The sequence below is a fragment of the Tachyglossus aculeatus genome, chromosome 1 (genome assembly GCF_015852505.1).
Source record: "Tachyglossus aculeatus isolate mTacAcu1 chromosome 1, mTacAcu1.pri, whole genome shotgun sequence".
NCBI lineage: Eukaryota > Metazoa > Chordata > Mammalia > Monotremata > Tachyglossidae > Tachyglossus > Tachyglossus aculeatus.
In genome coordinates this window covers 25,990,798-26,008,971 of record NC_052066.1, presented here as the reverse complement: position 1 = coordinate 26,008,971, position 18,174 = coordinate 25,990,798, and the positions used below count along the sequence as shown (strand labels likewise).

The window sequence follows — 18,174 nt, the reverse complement described above, 5'->3', positions numbered from 1 at the left end:
TCTGAAAAGCCTGTCTACTGCACACTTAACTCTGCTGCCCGAGTCATTTTTATCCAAAAACCTGCAGTCCATACTTCCCCACTCCTCAGGATCCTCCAGTGGTTGCCTATCCAACTCCTCATCGGAGAAACTCCTTACCATCAGCTTTAAAGCAGTCACCTTGCCCCCTCTCCTACCTCAGCTCACTACTCTCCTACTACAAGCAGTGTGGCTCAGTAGAAAGAGCCCAGGCTTTGGAGTCAGAGGTCATGGGTTCAAATCCGGGCTCCACCACTTGTCAGCTCTGTGACTTTGGGCAAGTCACTTTACTTCTCTGGGCCTCAGTTACCTCATCTGTAAAATGGGGATTAAGACTGTGGTTGTCCACATGGGACAACCTGATCACCTTGTAAATTCCCCAGCACTTAGAACAGTGCTCTGCACATAGTAAGTGCTTAATAAATGCCATTATTATTATTATTATTATTATTATTAAGACTGTGAGCCCCTCGTGGGAGAAGTTGATCACCTTGTAACCTCCCCACCACTTAGAACAGTGCTTTGCACATAATAAGTGCTTAATAAACATTATTATTATTATTATTATTATTATTATTATTATTACAACCCAGACAGCAGGCTGCTCTTTATGAATGCTAACCTTCTCACTGATCCTTGATCTTGTCTGTCTTGCTGCCAATCTTTCACTCTATAATGGGGTAGACAGACATAAACATATTTACAATGGGTAGAACGAGAATGAATAACCAAATATACAGTCTAGAGGGGAAGAAAAACATTACAGAGGGGAGAAATTGCTTAGACTGTGAGTCACATGTAGGACTCATATGATTAAGTTGTATCTATTCCCAATGCTTAAAACTGTGTTTTGTAGCTTTTTGTTTTCAATAGCATTTACTAAGTACTTACTACAAGCCAGGTATTGTTCTAAGCACCAGGGTAGATACCCGCTAATCAGGTTGGACACAGTCTCTGTCCCACGTGCGGCTCCCAGTCTTAATAACAGTAATGACAAGTACATTAAAGTGCCAAAGCAATAATGATAATAATAAATATATCTATATACACAAGTGGTAAGATGGATATAAATAAATACTGAAATGCTAGAGATGAAATAATCCTCTAGTTTTCTCCTGGAATTTTGTAGAATCAAGGTTAGGATACCAGTTTCTCCAGTGATTCCAAACTGGAGGAAGGAGTCCTCCAGCATGAAGCAGCGTGGCTCAGTGGAAAAAGCAAAGGCTTGGGAGTCATAGGTCATGGGTTCTAATCCTGACTCCGCCACTTGTCTGCTGTGTGACCTTGGGCAAGTCACTTCACTCTCCTGGGCCTCAATTCCCTCATCTGCAAAGGGGGAATTAAGACTGGGAGCCCCATGTGGGACAACCTGATTACCTTGTATCTACCCCAGTACTTAGAAGAGTGCTTGGCACGTAGTAAGCGCTTAGCAAATACCACCATTATTATTATTATTATTATTATTATTATTATTGCTATTATTATCCAAACTTCTGGGTCCAAAATAGAGTGTAAACAACCTGTTTGGAGGGTGGAACAGGAAGGATGGAGGACTCTTACCTCTTCTTTCTGCTTCTCCCTCAGGGACTGACAGGTCTACCTGCTTCTTGATCCATTTCAATGGGTTCAGTGCATTGTAGCTTGCTTTTCCTAATGGAAAAATTAATGGGAAACATCCTATAGAAAGAACTAGGATTCTGACTCCACCACAAGTAATTATTAAACTCAGCATTTTTTTTTTAACTTGCTGCTGGTCTCCTAATTACTCTCTCTCCAAACAGGACAGTTAGGATTATAATTAAACCACTCTGGGATTCTGAGTTCACTCACATCTGCTTTTACTTATTTCCTTAATTTGATTGCACAGAGTTTTATGGCCAGTGAGCAGCAGGTGATTAGTCGGCTCCAGAAGGCCAAGTTCACGCCCATTTTAATTGGGGTGGGGGGAGGCACGGAGACCCTTGCCTGAGTCCAAGGTAAAGTTTATCCACAAGGGGAGAAGCTCATCAAGAGGAAGCTCCCAGATGGAATTTTAATGAGCTCTCAGAAAGAGAGTAGCTGCCACGCACTGTGGATTCATTCCGCACAAGGACACTGGGGAAAGTCTTCTCCTCTACTCTCCCCCAGAGAGGGAGGAGTCTTTCCAAATCAACTCTAGAAGCACTGGAGCCTAGTGGAAAGAGCTTTTTCTTGGCCTGGAAGTCAGAGGACCTGGGTTCTAATCCTAGCTCCACCACTCACTTGCTGTGTGACCTTGGGCAAGTCATCTAACTTCTCTGAGCCTCAGTGCAGCATGGTTTAGTAGAAAGAGCACGGGCTTGGGAGTCAGAGGATGTGTGACAAGTGCTCTGCCACTTGTCTGTTGTGTGACCTTAGACAAGTCACTTAACTCCGCTGTGCCTTGAGTGCCCTCATCTGTAAAATGGGGATTAAGATTGTGAGCTCCACGTGGGGCAACCTGATTACCTTGTATCTACCCTAATGCTTAGAATAGTGTTTGGCACATAGTAAGCGTTTAACAAATACCATCATCATCATCATCATTATTATTATTTCGCTCACCTGCAGAATGAGGATTCAATGCCTGTTCTCCCTCCTACTCAGACTGTGAGCCTCTTGTGGGCCTTGATTATCTTGCATCTCCCCCAGCACTTAGTACAGTGTTTGGCATGTAGTAAAAGCTTAACAAATACCACGATTATTAGGATTATTATTATCAGCTTGTACTGTGGCTGAAGGTGGGGAAAGGCCATGAGCTTTCTGGATCAGGGCTTCTTGCAAGCAAAAACAAAGTCTGGTCAGAAGTGGGGAGAAGAAAGGAGGAGTAAGGACAGTGGGGTTACAGATGGCCTTCTGTCTTTGGCTAAATCCCTTGAGCTGAAAGGGCATAGAGTCCATTCCCTTACCTCCAGGCAGGTCTCCCCCCCCCCCTTCTTGGCAGAATCAAATGATCTTTTTCTTTCTGTGTTTTCCTTTTCTCAGATATCTCTAGGAAAGGAAATTCCCCAACTTCTCCTGGCAACTCATTCTGGTGTTTAATGACTCTCGAGGTCAGAAAATTGTTCCTGGTATCTAATCTAAATCCTCCTTACTGCAACTGAAGCCTAAAGTATTTTCCCTGGTTTCCTCAGTGGAAATAGAGAACAGCTGCTCCTCATTCCCAGCACACCTTCAGTCCTGCCTATGCCCGAAGGCCATATTCTGCTCCTTAACCCTCAGCCATCTGTCTTTGGGCTAAATAATCCCAATTTCTTTGATTTTCTTTTTTCTTAAAGCACTTCTTTTCCAAAATTTTCATCGCTTGCTCACCTCCTGCCTGCCGGCATTTGGAGACCTGTGCTTTGGTGCCCCTATTCCCTTCCTTATTCCCTTTTGAAGTCCCACTCCTTTCTGTGTTGCCCTTTGCTCTTCCCCCTTCCCAGGCCCACAGCACTTATATACATATCTGTAATTTTATTTATTTGTATTCATGTCTGTCTCTCCCCACTAGGCTGTAAGCTAGTTGTTGGCAGGGAATGTGTCTGCTTACTGTTGCATTGTACTCTTCCAAGCGCTCTGCATACAGAAAGCACTCAATAAATAGGATTGAATTAATGAATGAATTCTCTGCACACAGTAAGCACTCAAGAAATTGGATTGAATGAATGTATGAAAAACACATAACCATTACATGCATGCACATTCTCCCTCATTTGCTCCTTCCCCTCCCCACAGCACCTGTATATATGTTTGTACAGATTTATTACTCTATTTATTTTACTTGTACATAAACATTACATGCATGCATATTCTCCCTCATTTGCTCCTTCCCCTCCACCCAGCATCTGTATATATGTTTGTACAGATTTATTACTCTATTTATTTTACTTGTACATATTTACTATTCTATTTATTTTGTTAATGATGTGCAGTTAGCTTTAATTCTATTTGTTCTGACGACCTGACACCTGTCCACATACTTTGTTTTGTTGTCTGTCTCCCCCTTCTAGACTGTGAGCCCGTTGTTGGATAGGGACCGTCTCTATATGATGCCAACTTGTACTTCCCAAGTGCTTAGTACAGTGCTGTGCACACAGTAAGCGCTCAGTAAATACGATTGAATGAATGAATTTGCTCAAAAATACCAAACATATTTCTTTCACGGATAAAACCCAAGCCTACATCTGCATAAACCCATGCACAAGAAATAAGAAGGTAAAAAGTTCCTCTCCATTCCCAACTGCTTCCACATTAATCTAAGCACTTATCCTATCCTGCCTTCATTACTGCACGAGCCTCCTTGCTGACCTCCTTGCTTCCTATCTCTCCCCAGTACAGTCCACACTTCACTCTGCTACCTGGATCATTTTCCTACAAATCATTCAGTCCATGTTTCCCTACTCCTCAAGGACCTCCAGTGGTTGCCAATCCACTTCTGTGTCAAACAAAAACTTCTCACAATTGGCTTTAAAGCATTCAATCACCTTGCCCCTTCTTACCTTACTCTCTGATTTTCTACTTCCACTCAACCCCCGCACTTCTTTCCTCCAATGCCAACCTATCGCTGTACCTCAATCTCATCTATCTCACCACCACCCTCTCGCCCATGTCCTACCCTCCTCTTCATATCCGACAGACGATCACTCTTCCCACCTTCAAAGCATTACTGAAGGCACATCTCCTCCAAGAGGCCTTCCCGAACCAAACCCTCACTTCCTCTTCTCCCACTCCCTTCTGTGTCACCACTGTGCTTATTTACTATTCTATTTATTTTATTTTATTAATATGTTTTGTTTTGTTGTCTGTCTCCCCCTTCTAGACTGTGAGCCTGCTGTTGGGTAGGGACCGTCTCTATATGTTGCTAACTTGTACTTCCCAAGTGCTTAGTACAGTGCTCTGCACACAATAAATGCTCAATAAATACAATTGAATGAATGAATGAATTGCATTCTTTATTCACCTCTCCCTCATTTATTTATTGATATTAATGTCAACATCCCCTCCACCCCGCTGACTGTAAGCTTGATGTAAGCAGGGAACACATCTACCAACTCCGTTATATTGTACTCTCCCAAGCACAAGTGGTCTGCATAAAGTAAGTGCTCAATAAATCCAGCTGATTAACTGAAGCATGAAGACAGAAGAAAAAGAGACAGTAAGGGAGGCAGGACTTGGGTAGATAGATGAGTAGGAGGGTAATGGGAAATAGTGAGTAGATATTTTATTTTGTTAGTACATTTTGGTTTTGGTTTTGTTCTCTGTCTCCCCCTTTTAGACTGTGAGCCCACTGTTGGGTAGGGACTGTCTCTATATGTTGCCAACTTGTACTTCCCAAGTGCTTAGTACAGTGCTCTGCACACAGTAAGTGCTCAACAAATACGATTGATTGATTGATTGGTGAAAGAAATAAATTCTCAAGCTAAAAAAATGCAGACTCAATCAATCAATCAATCATAGTTATTGAGTGCTTAATGTCTGCAGAGCACTGTACTAAGTCCTTGCAAGAGTATAATATAACAGAGCTGGTAGAAAATTTCACTGCCCATGGTTACACTTTTGAGAGGGAGGGAGACGTTATTATAAATAAATTGTGAATATGTACATAAGTGCTGCAGGGCTGAGGGATGGGTGAAAAAAAGGAGCAAAACTTAGTGCAAGGATGACCAAAGGGAGTGGAATAAGGGGAAATGAGGGCTCAGTCAGAGAAGTCTTCTTGGAGGAGATGTCCTTTCAATAAGGTTTTGAAGGTGGGGAGAGTTATTGTCTGTCAGATTTGAAGAAGGAGGGCATTCCAGACCAGAGGTAGGATATGGGTGAGAAGTCAGCAGTGAGATAGATGAGATTGAATTACAGAGTAGGTTGGAAAAGGAGAAGCAAAGTGTGCAGGCTGGGTTATAGCAGCTAACTAGGTAGGCAAGGCAGGAGGGAAGTCAAGAACAGATAAGTCATGCACTGAACCATCCCATAAAATGCCAAAAATGGGGCAAAATACGCAACAGAACACATACATAAGATTGTGTTTAAAGGTCATTGTTAAGTTTCCTTTCCTCATGCCAAGATGGCCCAAGGAAGCCATCTATTGTCAGGGTCACGCCATGGAAACTCAGCATGCCTTTCTGTAGCTTCCTACACTAATTCATGTTCTCTCATGATGGGAAAGCCATGCTTAGAAATACAGCTCAAGTCATGCTGTGTTAGACTGGCAGCCTGACAGACCGTGGCCTCGGGTTACCAGCTAGTGACACACTGGGGCTATGTTCAGTCTGGCACATATGCCAACACAGGCTTAGCCAGACTCCTCCCTGTGATGGAGCCAACACTATAACACTCCTGTATTTTACCTCCTGTTCTTACATTTTTTTTCAGAATCCAATCCTGTCTGTCTTCCCCTTCAGACGGTGAACTCCTCCATTACAGAGTCTGTATCTTTTACTTCTTTTATACTTTCCCAAGTATTAGTTTAGTGTTCCATCCATGGCAGGCACCAAATAAAACCTATGGATTGATTGATTTAAAGCTAGTTTCTCTTGTTTGTTCTTCCGCGGACATGGAGAGCAATTGGTCAGTACCCTCATAAGAAGTTCAATTTCTGGAAGTCAGTTGTTACTCCTCAATCTTCTCTTCTCTGAAATGCTACCTCTGTGGCTTTAATCTTTCATCAAAGGATGTAAGGAATGATTTTCTATCCCTTTAAAGTGTTTTTCTTATTTTCCTCTAACCCTCTCCAGTTTCTCTTTGTCTTTTTTGAAAGTGCAGTCACCAACTCGACACGAATCTTCAATAATAGTCTCACTATTGCATAATGATGTGGTGGTGACATATTTCCCAGTTTTTTAAGGTTGTTCTGTGAATACATCCCAGGCCCAAGAGGACATTTTACATGTGAGATGAAAAATGCTGGCTCATATTTGGGTTGAGGTCAGCTAAGACCACTTAGTCTTTTTTCTCTTGCTCATCAGTTTAAATATCTTAGTACAATGTGGGTCACAAAGTAAGCACTCAGTAGATACCAGTGATTAATTGATTCCACAGCTAATATTTGTGTGGGCTCTTTTTTCTCCCAATTTGGCAATTATCCCCATTGAATTTCATTATTTTTAGCTTGACTATTACTTCTAACTTATGAACCTCGCTTTGATTTAATGCATGTTGCCCTTGGTGCTAACAATGCCACCTAATTAGGGGTATATACCTCCGCAGTCTCTTAGATTGTGAATCCCCTGAAGTTCAAAGACCATGTCTATTCCTATCTGTCACTTAGGTACTTAGTACAGTGTTCTGCACACAGTCAACTATGCTCAATAAATATCACCATTGTGATCTGTAAAATGGGGATTAAGACTTGAGCCCCATGTAGGACAACCTGATTACCTTGTATCTGCCACAGTGCCTAGAACAATGCTTGGCACATAGTAAGCGCTTAACAAATACCATTGTCAACATTATTATTATTATTACTGTATATATAAAATGACCTCCTTCTTGTCAAATCCAATGGGCTCTACTCTATCCTAACCCTCTTCAACCTCTCAACTGCCTTCAACACTGTGGACCAACCCCTTTTTCTGGCTTTCCTGATACTGTCCTCTCCTGGTTCTCTTCTTATTTCTCTGGCTGTTCATTCTCAGTCTCTTTCATGAGCTCTTCCTCTCTCTCCCACCCCCTAACTATGTGTGTCCCTCAAGGCTTAGTTTTGGGTCCCTTCTATTCTCCATCTAAATCCACTCCCTTGGACAGCTCATTCTCTCCCGCGGCTTCAACTACCATCTCTATGTGGTAGAGATGGAAGCAGCGTGGCTCAGTGGAAAAGAGCCCGGGCTTTGGAGTCAGAGGTCATGGGTTCGAATCTCGGCTCGGCCAATTGTCAGCTGTGTGACTTTGGGCAAGTCACTTAGCTTCTCTGTGCCTCAGTTACCTCATCTGGAAAATGGGGGTTAAGACTGTGACCCCCCCGTGGGACAACCCTATCACCTTGTCACCTCCCCAGCGCTTAGAACAGTGCTTTGCACATAGTAAGCGCTTAATAAATGCCATCATTATTATTATTATTATTATTATGTGGATGATTCCCAAATCTACATCTCTAGCCCTGATCTCTCTCCTTCTCTGCAGTCTCTTATTTCCTCCTGCCTTCAGGACACAACTCTTTGAATGTCCCGCCGACACCTCGGACTTAATATGTGCAAAGCAGAGCTCCTCATCATCCCATCAAAACCCTGTCCTCTCCCTTACTTTCCCATCACTGTAGACAACACCCCCATCCTCCCTGTTTCACAAACCCATAACCTTGGCATTATCCTCTACTCAACAGTTTCATTCAATTCCACAAAGTCAATTTAACTTCAAACCCTGAGGGTTCAACATTCATAACAGCATTATAATCCACCCTTTCCTCTCCATCCAAACTGACTCAAATTAATCCAAGCACTTTTCCTAATCTGCCCTGACTATTGCATCAGCCTCCTTACTGACCTCCCTCCCTCCTGTCTCTCCCAACGCCAGTCCATACTTCGCTGTGCTGCCCAGATCATTTTTTATTTGAAAAAGGTTCAGCCTGGGTTTCCCCACTCCTCAAGAATCTACAGTGGTTGCCCATTAGAGGAGAGGCATGGTGTAATGGATAGAGCACGGTGCTGGGAGTCAGAAGATCATGGTTTCTAATCACAGGTCTGCCACTTGTCTTATGTGTGGCCTTGGTCGTGCCACTTCACTTCTCTGTGCCTCAGTTAACTCATCTTTAAAATGGGAATTGAGACTGTGAGCCCCATGTGGAGAGGGACTGTGTACAGTCGGATCCTCCCCAGTACTTAATACAGTGCCTGGCACATAGTAAGCACTTAATGAATATTACTATTATTATCATTATCTGCCTCTGCATCAAACAGAATTTTATTATTTTAAAGCATTTAATGACCTTTTACTCTCCTATTTTGTCTTATGCCATCAGATCGACGCCACGGCCACGTCTCTCCCAGAACTCACCACCTCCATCTGCAATCGTTCTGATACTGTATCCGTAAAGTTTTCTTGGTAAAAATACAGAAGTGGTTTACCATTGCCTCCTTCCATGCAGTAAACGTGAGTCTCTGCACTCAATTCTCTCCCGTGCTAGGGAGTTTTGATTTGTAGCAGATTGCCTTCCCCTCGCTAGCCACTACCCAGTCTAGGAATGGAATGGATATGCCCTTGCCTGAATCTCCCTCCTGTAGTTGAGACTGGTAGAGTACTGGGAACTTTCCAGTTGTGACCCTGAGAGGTCTCCTATCTCATCCTGTCTTATGCCGTCCCGGGAGGACTTCCCAGACTGAGCCCCCTCCTTCTTCTCCCCCTCCTCCCCCCTCCATCCCCCTGCCTTACCTCCTTCCCCTTCCCACAGCACCTGTATATATGTTTGTATGTATTTATTATTCCCATCTCTATGTGTTGCTAACTTGTGTTTCCCAAGTGCTTAGTACAATGCTCTGCACACAGTAAGCGCTCAATAAATATGATTGATTGATTGATTAATCTATTTATTTATTTATTTTATTTGTACATATTCATTCTATTTATTTTATTTTGTTAATATGTTTTGTTTTGTTCTCTGTCTCCCCCTTTTAGACTGTGAGCCCACTGTTGGGTAGCGACTGTCTCTATATGTTGCCAACTTGTACTTCCCAAGCACTTAGTACAGTGCTCTGCACACAGTAAGTGCTCAATAAATACGATTGATTGATTGATTGACAGTACAGTGCTCTGCACACAGTAAGCATTCAATAAATACGATTGAATGAATGAATGAATGAATGCCGTCGAGTCGTTTCCGACCTATAGTGACACTACGGCACATCTCCCCCAGAATGCCCAGCTCTCCATCTGCGATCATTCTGGTAGTGTATCCATAGAATTTTCTTGGTAAAAATCCGAAAGTGGTTTACAATTCCCACCTTCCGCACAGTAAACTTGAGTCTTCACCCTCCACTCTCTCCTGTGCCACTGCTGCCCAGCATAGGTGAGTTTTGACTTGTAGTAGATTGCCTTCCAATCACTAGCCACTGGCCAAGCTACGAATGGAATGGGTAGGTCTCTGCTTGACTCTCCCTCCCATAACCGAGACTGGTAGAATACTGGAAAAACTCCAGGTGTGACCCTAAGAGGTCTCCTATTTTACTTCACTGTTTTTCCTACAGAAAACAGCATGGAGTAATGGAAAGAGCACAGGCCTGGGGAGTCAAAAGGCCCTAGGTTCTAATCCTGGCTCCACCACTTGTCTACTGTATGACCTTGGGCAAGTCACTTGAGTTCTCTGTACCTCAGTTACCTCATCTGCAAAATGGGGATTAAGACTGTGAGGCCCATGTGGGACAGGGACTGTGTCCAACCTGATTACCTTGTATTAACCCCAGAGTTTAAAACAGTGCTTGTTACATAGTAAGTGTTTAACTAATGCCATTAACATTCTTATTATTACTACAAGCCAGCACACTCACTTTGCTGCTCTAATTGCAACCTGCTCACTGTACCTCCATCTCATCTATCTCTCCCCTGACCCCTCATCCACATCCTGCCTCTGGCCTGAAACTCCTCACTCCACCATGTATAAGAGACTATCACTCTCCCCACCTTGAAAGCCTTATTAAATTCACATCTCCCCTTGTCTAAGCCCTCGTTTTTCTTATTCCTGCTCCCACCTATATTGCCTTTCGGCTTAGATATGTTCCCTTTATTCACCCCACCCTCAGCCCCTCATACATAAAATATATTACATACTGTGAGCCCACTGTTGGGTAGGGACCGTCTCTATATGTTGCCACCTTGTACTTCCCAAGTGCTTAGTACAGTGCTTTGCACACAGTAAGCGCTCAATAAATATGATTGAATGAATATATATTATATTACAGATATATATTACATATATATTATATAATATATACATTATATATATACATATCTGTAATATATTTTAATGTCTGCCTCCCATTCTAGACTGCAAGATCCTTGTGGGCAGAGAACGTGTCTACCAAATCTGTTATTTCGTACTCTCCCAAGCACTTACTACAATGTTCTGACATAATACAATTGATGGATGGATTAATAGTGTGTACTATAGCAGAATTCATTCATTTATTCATTCAGTTGCATTTACTGAGCACTTACTGGGTGCAGAGCACTGTACTAAGCACTTGGAAAGTACAATTCGGCAACAGAGACAATCCCTACCTAACAAAGGGGTCACAGTCACTACCATTCCATTGTACTCTAGTAGTATTCACTATTACTACTTTCAAATAATAATAATGATGGCATTTGTTAAGCACTTACTATGTGCCAGGCACTGTACTAAGCGCTGGGGTGGATACAAACAAATTGAGTTGGGAACAGTCCCTGTCCCATGTGGGGCTCGCAGTCTCAATCCCCATTTTACAGATGAGATAACCGAGGCACAGAGAAGTGAAGCGACTTGCCCAAGGTCATGCAGCAGACAAGTGTCAGAGCCGGGATTAGAACCCATGACCTTCTGCTTCCCAGGCCTGGGCTCTATCTACTCCGTAAGATCTTTCAAAGGCTCCACCACTTCCCTCCAGCACCCATTCAAGTGTCTAATAGTTCTTCCTTGTATTCAGTCTAAACCCCTCCTGCTCTGATTTTCATTTCAGCAATTTGGAAAGGGTCATGGACTAGCCAGTGACAAATTGCCCATGTTCAATTTTACAACTAGAATGATCTAAGTGCGAGTAATTATCAGATGGAAGCCAAGGGATTTCATAAGTATTTTGCAGGTTAATCAAATTTCAACAAATATTAACACTTAAAGGCATTGCTCAGAAACATTTATGGCTGCCTAGCAATGAAAGAAGTTTTCCTGGATGGCTATTTCATATATCTAGAGTATAACAAATTTCCTTTTCTTAAGATCAATAAATCCTTCTTATTTTTGAGTGCCTACTGTGTACAGAGCACTGTACTATGTGTTTGGGAAAGTAATGATAATAATAATGATTGTGGTATTTGTTAAGTGCTTACTATGTGCCAAGCACTGAACTAAGCACTGGGGTGGATACAAGCAAATGAAGTTGGACACAGTCCCTGTCCCACATGGGGCTCACAGTCTCAATTCCCCATTTTACCAATGACATAACTGAGGCGCAGAGAAGTGAAGTGACTTTCCCAAGGTCACGCAGCAGACCCGCGGAGAAGCCAGAATTAGAACCCATGACCTTCTGACTCCCAAGCCTGAACTCTATCCACTATGCCATGCTGCTTCTCTATAATACAACAGAGTACTGCCCATAATGAGCTTACAGTTGTTATGTACAGTTATGTACAGTTGTTACATACGTCTATGATGTAGGGCCAGTTGATGAACTGATGATTATGATGATGATAATAATAATGATAATGTTGGTATTTGTTAAGCGCTTACTATGTTCCAAGCACTGTTCTAAGCATTGGGGTAGATACAAGGTAATCAGGTTGTCCCCCATAGGGCTCACAGTCTTCATCCCCATTTTACAGATGAGGTAACTGAGGCACAGAGAAGTTAAGTGACTTGCCTAAAGTCACAGAGCTGACAAGTGGCAGAGCTGACAAGTGGCAGAGCTGGGATTTGAACTTATGACCTCTGACTCCAAAGCCCAGGTTCTTTCCACTGAGCCATGCTGCTTCTTGTATCTATCTTAGCACTAGGTTCATAATAGACACGTGCCCGGCCAACCAACTCAAAGCCCTACTTGAGAGCTCACCTCCTTCAGGAGGCCTTCCCAGACTGAGCCCCCCTTTTTTCCTCTCCTCCTCCTCCCCTCCCCGTCTAGATTTTGTCCACTTCAAGTTTCTCCTTGCATGCTTTAACTCTGCCCTCTCCTCTGACTGGCAAAACGATTTATCTACCCTTATTGACATCAATGCCCATCACCCTTGCCAATTGTTCCAGACATTTAACTACCTCCTCAGGCCCCCTGTTCCCTGTCCTCCTTCCCACCTCCCCGGCCATCCCTTGCCCCCAGTGACCTGGCCAATTTACTTCATTAACACAATTGCCACTATCAGGTGTGATCTCTCGAAAATTGTCCCTGCCCCTCTCATGCCAACTTGTACTTCCCAAGCGCTTAGTACAGTGCTCTGCACACAGTAAGCACTCAATAAATATGATTGAATGAACGAATGAATGTAGGCAGCGAACATGTCTACCAATTCTGTCCTATTGTACTCTTCCAAGCAGTACAGTCAGCGCTCAATCAGTATGATCGATGGATTTTCCCAGGCTGGAACTTCCTCCCTCTCCAAAATCTAACAAAATTCCCAATGCTCCAATCACATCAATCCAACAACCCCAACTCAGCATTTGTGGATTATCTTCTATTCCCATCCTCAGGACTTCCATATATATTCTTTTAGGAGAAGGGGAAGCAGTGTGGCTTAGGGGAAAGAGCACAGACTTGGGAGGCAGATGACATGGGTTCTAAATCCAGCTCAGCCACTTGTCTGCTGTGTGACCTTGGGCAAGCCACTTCACTTCTCTGTGCTTAAGTTACCTCATCTGTAAAAGGGGGATTACGATTGTGAGTCCCACGTGGGACAACCTGTTTACCTTGGGCCTACCCGGGTGCTTAGGACAATGCTTGGCACACAGTAAGCGCTTCACAAATGCCACCAGCAGCAGCAGCATCATTTTATCTGAGTGTCTTCTTCGGCTATTCTGCTATTCCATCTTGATCAATCAATCAATCGTATTTATTGAGCCCTTACTGTGTGCAGAGCACTATACTAAGTGCTTGGGAAGTACAAGTTGGCAACATATAGAGACGGTCCCTACCCAACAGTGGGCTCACAGTCTAGATATATATGATATATTTGAACTACTTCCTGTTATATCCTCTTACCCACATGACTGGTAAATATTTTTCGGCAGTCCTCCTCCTATCGACTGTGACGTCCCCAAAGTAGATAACACACATCTTGCCTTTGCCAAAACTTCCGCCACACTTAGAGTTGTGATTTGCACTCAGTACATAGTTCTGGTTGGTTGACCGTTTCCTCGACTGATAGGAGTCAACTGGAAGCAGCAGACAGGCCTTTCAAACCTCCTGAGCATCTCATTCTACGTGTCCAAAAGTCACTGAAATTCCCAGTCAAAGACTGGCAGTTCCTTGAGCTAAGCAAATGGTAATGGTAATCCAAATTCCTGGAAGCGACTCAGTTTGGAAAGCGTACCATTCAAACCCTTCTGTCTCCACAGCAGGGCAAACTCCTGCAATGTGTTATTCCACCTGAAAACCTCATCCCCTTCTGGTCCCAGAATAAACCTGGAGCTTATTAATGTTGGAACCAACCACAGCTGTGTCTACACTATACTTGCAATGCCAATGCAAGATCTTCTTGGAGAGGGGAGGTGAGGGGAGAGAGCTATTTTGGTTTTCCAAGCACTCAGAAATAAACGGGTTTGACCTTGTTCAGTCTTCCCTGATTGAGCTCTCTTTTTCCTTTTCCCTCTCCCTTCTGCATCATCTCTGCACCTGGATACACGAGAAGCAGTGTGTCTTGGTGGAAAGATGCCAGGCTTGGGAGTCAGAGGTCAGGGGTTCTAATTCGGCTCCTCCACTTCTCAGCTGCGTGACTTAGGGCAAGTCACTTAGCTTCTCCGTGTCTCAGTTGCCTCATCTGTAAAATGGGGATCAAGACTGTGAGCCCCACGTGGGGCAACCTGCTTACCTTGTATCCCCCCTGGTGCTTAGAACAGTGCTTGGCGCGTAGTAAGAGCTTAACAAATACCATAATTATTATTATTATTATACATGCCCTTTGGGCATCTGGTATTCACCACCCTCCTCACCCTCACAGAACTTATGTACATATTCATAAACTATTCACATTAATGCCCGTCTCCCCATCAGGACAGAATGTCAGCTCCTTGTGGGCAGAAAACTTGTCATTATCTCTGTCATTTTATACTCTCCAAAACATTCAGTGCAGTGCCCTGCACATAGTAAGAACTCAATAGAGTGAGAAGCAGCATGGCTTAATGGTAGAGCATGAGTCTGGGAGCCAGAAGGACCCGGGTTCTAATCCCAGTTCCACCACCAGTCTGCTGAGTGACCTTGCGTAAGTCACTTTGCTTCTCTGGGCCTCAGTTACCTCAATCTGTAAAATGGGGATCAAGATGGTGAGCCCCATGTGGGATTGGATTTGAGTCCAAACTGATTAACTTTCATTTTCCCATGCATAACGTACAAATAGCTTAATAAATACTATTGAAAAATAGATACCAATGATTGATTGATTGATTCAGCGTGGCCCTGGCCTTCTGCACTTACCAACAGAATAACAATGACAGAAGTCAGAGGGCCTGCTGCCTTGATAGAATCAGAAGGGCATGGGTCCTAATCCCAACTCTGCCACTTAATAATAATAATAATGATGACATTTATTAAGCACTTACTATGTGCTAAGCACTGTTCTAAGTGCTGGAGAGGTTACAAGGTGATCAGGTTGTCCCATGGGGTGCTCACAGTCTTCATCCCTATTTTACAGATGTGGGAACTGAGGCACAGAATCTCCAGTGGCTACCAATCAATCTGCGCATCAGGCAGAAACTCCTCACCCTGGGCTTCAAGGCTGTCCATCCCCTCGCCCCCTCCTACCTCACCTCCCTTCTCTCCTTCTCCAGCCCAGCCCGCACCCTCCGCTCCTCTGCCGCTAATCTCCTCACTGTACCTCGTTCTCACCTGTCCCGCCGTTGACCCCCGGCCCACGTCATCCCCCGGGCCTGGAATGCCCTCCCTCTGCCCCTCCGCCAAGCTAGCTCTCTTCCTCCCTTCAAGGCCCTGCTGAGAGCTCACCTCCTCCAGGAGGCCTTCCCAGACTGAGCCCCTTCCTTCCTCTCCCCCTCGTCCCCCTCTCCATCCCCCCATCTTACCTCCTTCCCTTCCCCACAGCACCTGTATATATGTATATATGGTTGTACATATTTATTACTCTATTTATTTATTTATTTATTTATTTTACTTGTACATTTCTATCCTATTTATTTTATTTTGTTGGTATGTTTTGTTCTGTTCTCTGTCTCCCCCTTTTAGACTGTGAGCCCACTGTTGGGTAGGGACTGTCTCTATGTGTTGCCAATTTGTACTTCCCAAGCGCTTAGTACAGTGCTCTGCACATAGTATGCGCTCAATAAATATGATTGATTGATTGATTGATTGATTGAAGTGACTTACCCAAAGTCACACAGGTGAGAATTGACAGAGCTAGGATTTGAACCCATGACCACTGACTCCAAAGCCCGTGCTCTTTCCACTGAGCCATGCTGCTTCTCACTTGTCTCTGTGTGACCTTGGGCATGGCACTTCACTTCTCTGTGCCTCAGTTACCTCATCTGTAAAATGGTAATTGAGACTGTGAGCCCCATGTGGGACAGGAACTGTGTCCAACCTGATTTGCTTGTATCCACCCCAGTGCTTAATACAGCATCTGGCACATAGCGCTTAACAAATACTATTATTATTATTATTATTATTATTATTATTCAGCACAACAACACCGCCTCCCCTCAGACACCCTGCCTCCCTACTCCATCTGTCGGCTATTTGACTTTCTGCTTAGCCCGCCGGTGTTCCTCTGCTTCCAGCCATACTTCTGTGTGACCTTGAAATGCGTCTTCCGCTCTCCTGGTAGCCAACTGATGGGCTCGCAAGCTGCCAAAGAGGAAACCGACACGCTGGCGGCATCCCGCCTTTCCACGCCACCGGCCCAGCCAAGCGGATCACCTGTGGAGACCACACACGGCAGACCTGCGTGGCGGGGGACGGTATATATCGCCGCCGCCGATATCCCGTGACAAGCAGCTGTCACTGATAGAACATAGCCAGGGGTGGAACGTGATGCTGACAGGAGTTAATGGTTGTATAGAAACAAAAACCTCCACTTGGCACAAGTCAAAGAGATAACTTTTCTTGGCTCTGGCCCGAAGAACTTCTTCTGTTCCTCCTGGAGAAGTGCAGTCCTTGACTCTGATATGTGGTCCTCTTTTCCTGACAGAGAAAAGCAGTATGGGCTAGTGGCAAGAGCCCGGGCTTGGGGCCGAGAGGACGTGGGTTCTAATCCCAGCTCTGCCACCTGTCTGCTATGTGACCTTGGTCAGGTCACTTTACTGCTCGGTGCCTCAGTTCCCTCATCTGTAAAGTGGGGATGAAGACTGTGAGCCCCATGGGGATCAGGGAATGTCTGTGTCCAACCTGATCATTTTGTATCTACTTCAGCACTTAGACCAGTGCTTGACACAGAGTAAGTGCTTTAAAAATACTATATTATTATTATTATTGGGAAGCAGCATGGCATAGTGGCTAGAGTATGGACCCGGGAGACCTAATCCCAGCTCTGCCACTTGTCTGCTGTATCACTCAATCAATCAATCAATCAATCAATCATATTTATTGAGCGCTTACTGTGTGCAGAGCACTGTACTAAGCGCTTGGGAAGTACAAGTTGGCAACATATAGAGACAGTCCCGACCCAACAGTGGGCTGTATGACCTTAGGCAAGTCACCTTACTTCTCCGGGCCTTAGTTTCCTCATCTGTAAAATAGGGATTGAAATAGGGATCGAGCCTATGTGGGACAGGGGCTGTGTTCAACCCGATTTGCTTTTATCCACCCCGATGCCTAGTACAGCACCTGGCACATAGAAAGCGCTTACCAATACCACAATTATTCTTATCATTATTGGAGCGGGCATCTTCAACCGGTCCAGGGGGAACTTACCCTCATGAAGTGTTTCTCTCTCTGCCCAGCAGCCCTGACCACTTGCTGGGTTTTCCAGAACACAACTATGCAAAGCAGTGTGGTCCAGTGGACAGAGCATGGGCCTGGGTCTAATTCTCACCAGTGTGCTTCTTCCCATGGCTTAATACAATGCTCTGCACAAGTACTATTGGGCAAGTCACTTAACTTCTCTGAGCTTCAGTTACCTCATCTGTAAAATGGGGATTAAGACTGTGAGCCCCATGTTGGACAACTTGATCACCTTGTATCCCCCCTCCAGCACTTAGAACAGTGCTTGGCACATAGTAAGCGCTTAGCAAATTTCATTATTATTATTATTACCACTAAAGAGAAGTGGGGAGGCAATGTTAGTGGTTAGAGCATGGGTCTGGGAATCAGAAGGGCCTGAGTTCTAATCTCGGTTCCACCACTTGTCTGCTTT

General features: G+C 44.2%; 1 non-coding gene across 1 annotated transcript; it reads right to left on the bottom strand.

The window, feature by feature from the left end:
* Positions 1-9,998: 9,998 nt before the first annotated feature.
* On the bottom strand, positions 9,999-10,136 carry LOC119933450. The gene has a single exon (XR_005452544.1). It is a non-coding gene; the product is annotated as a small nucleolar RNA SNORA7 (small nucleolar RNA).
* Between the last annotated feature and the right edge of the window lie 8,038 nt (positions 10,137-18,174).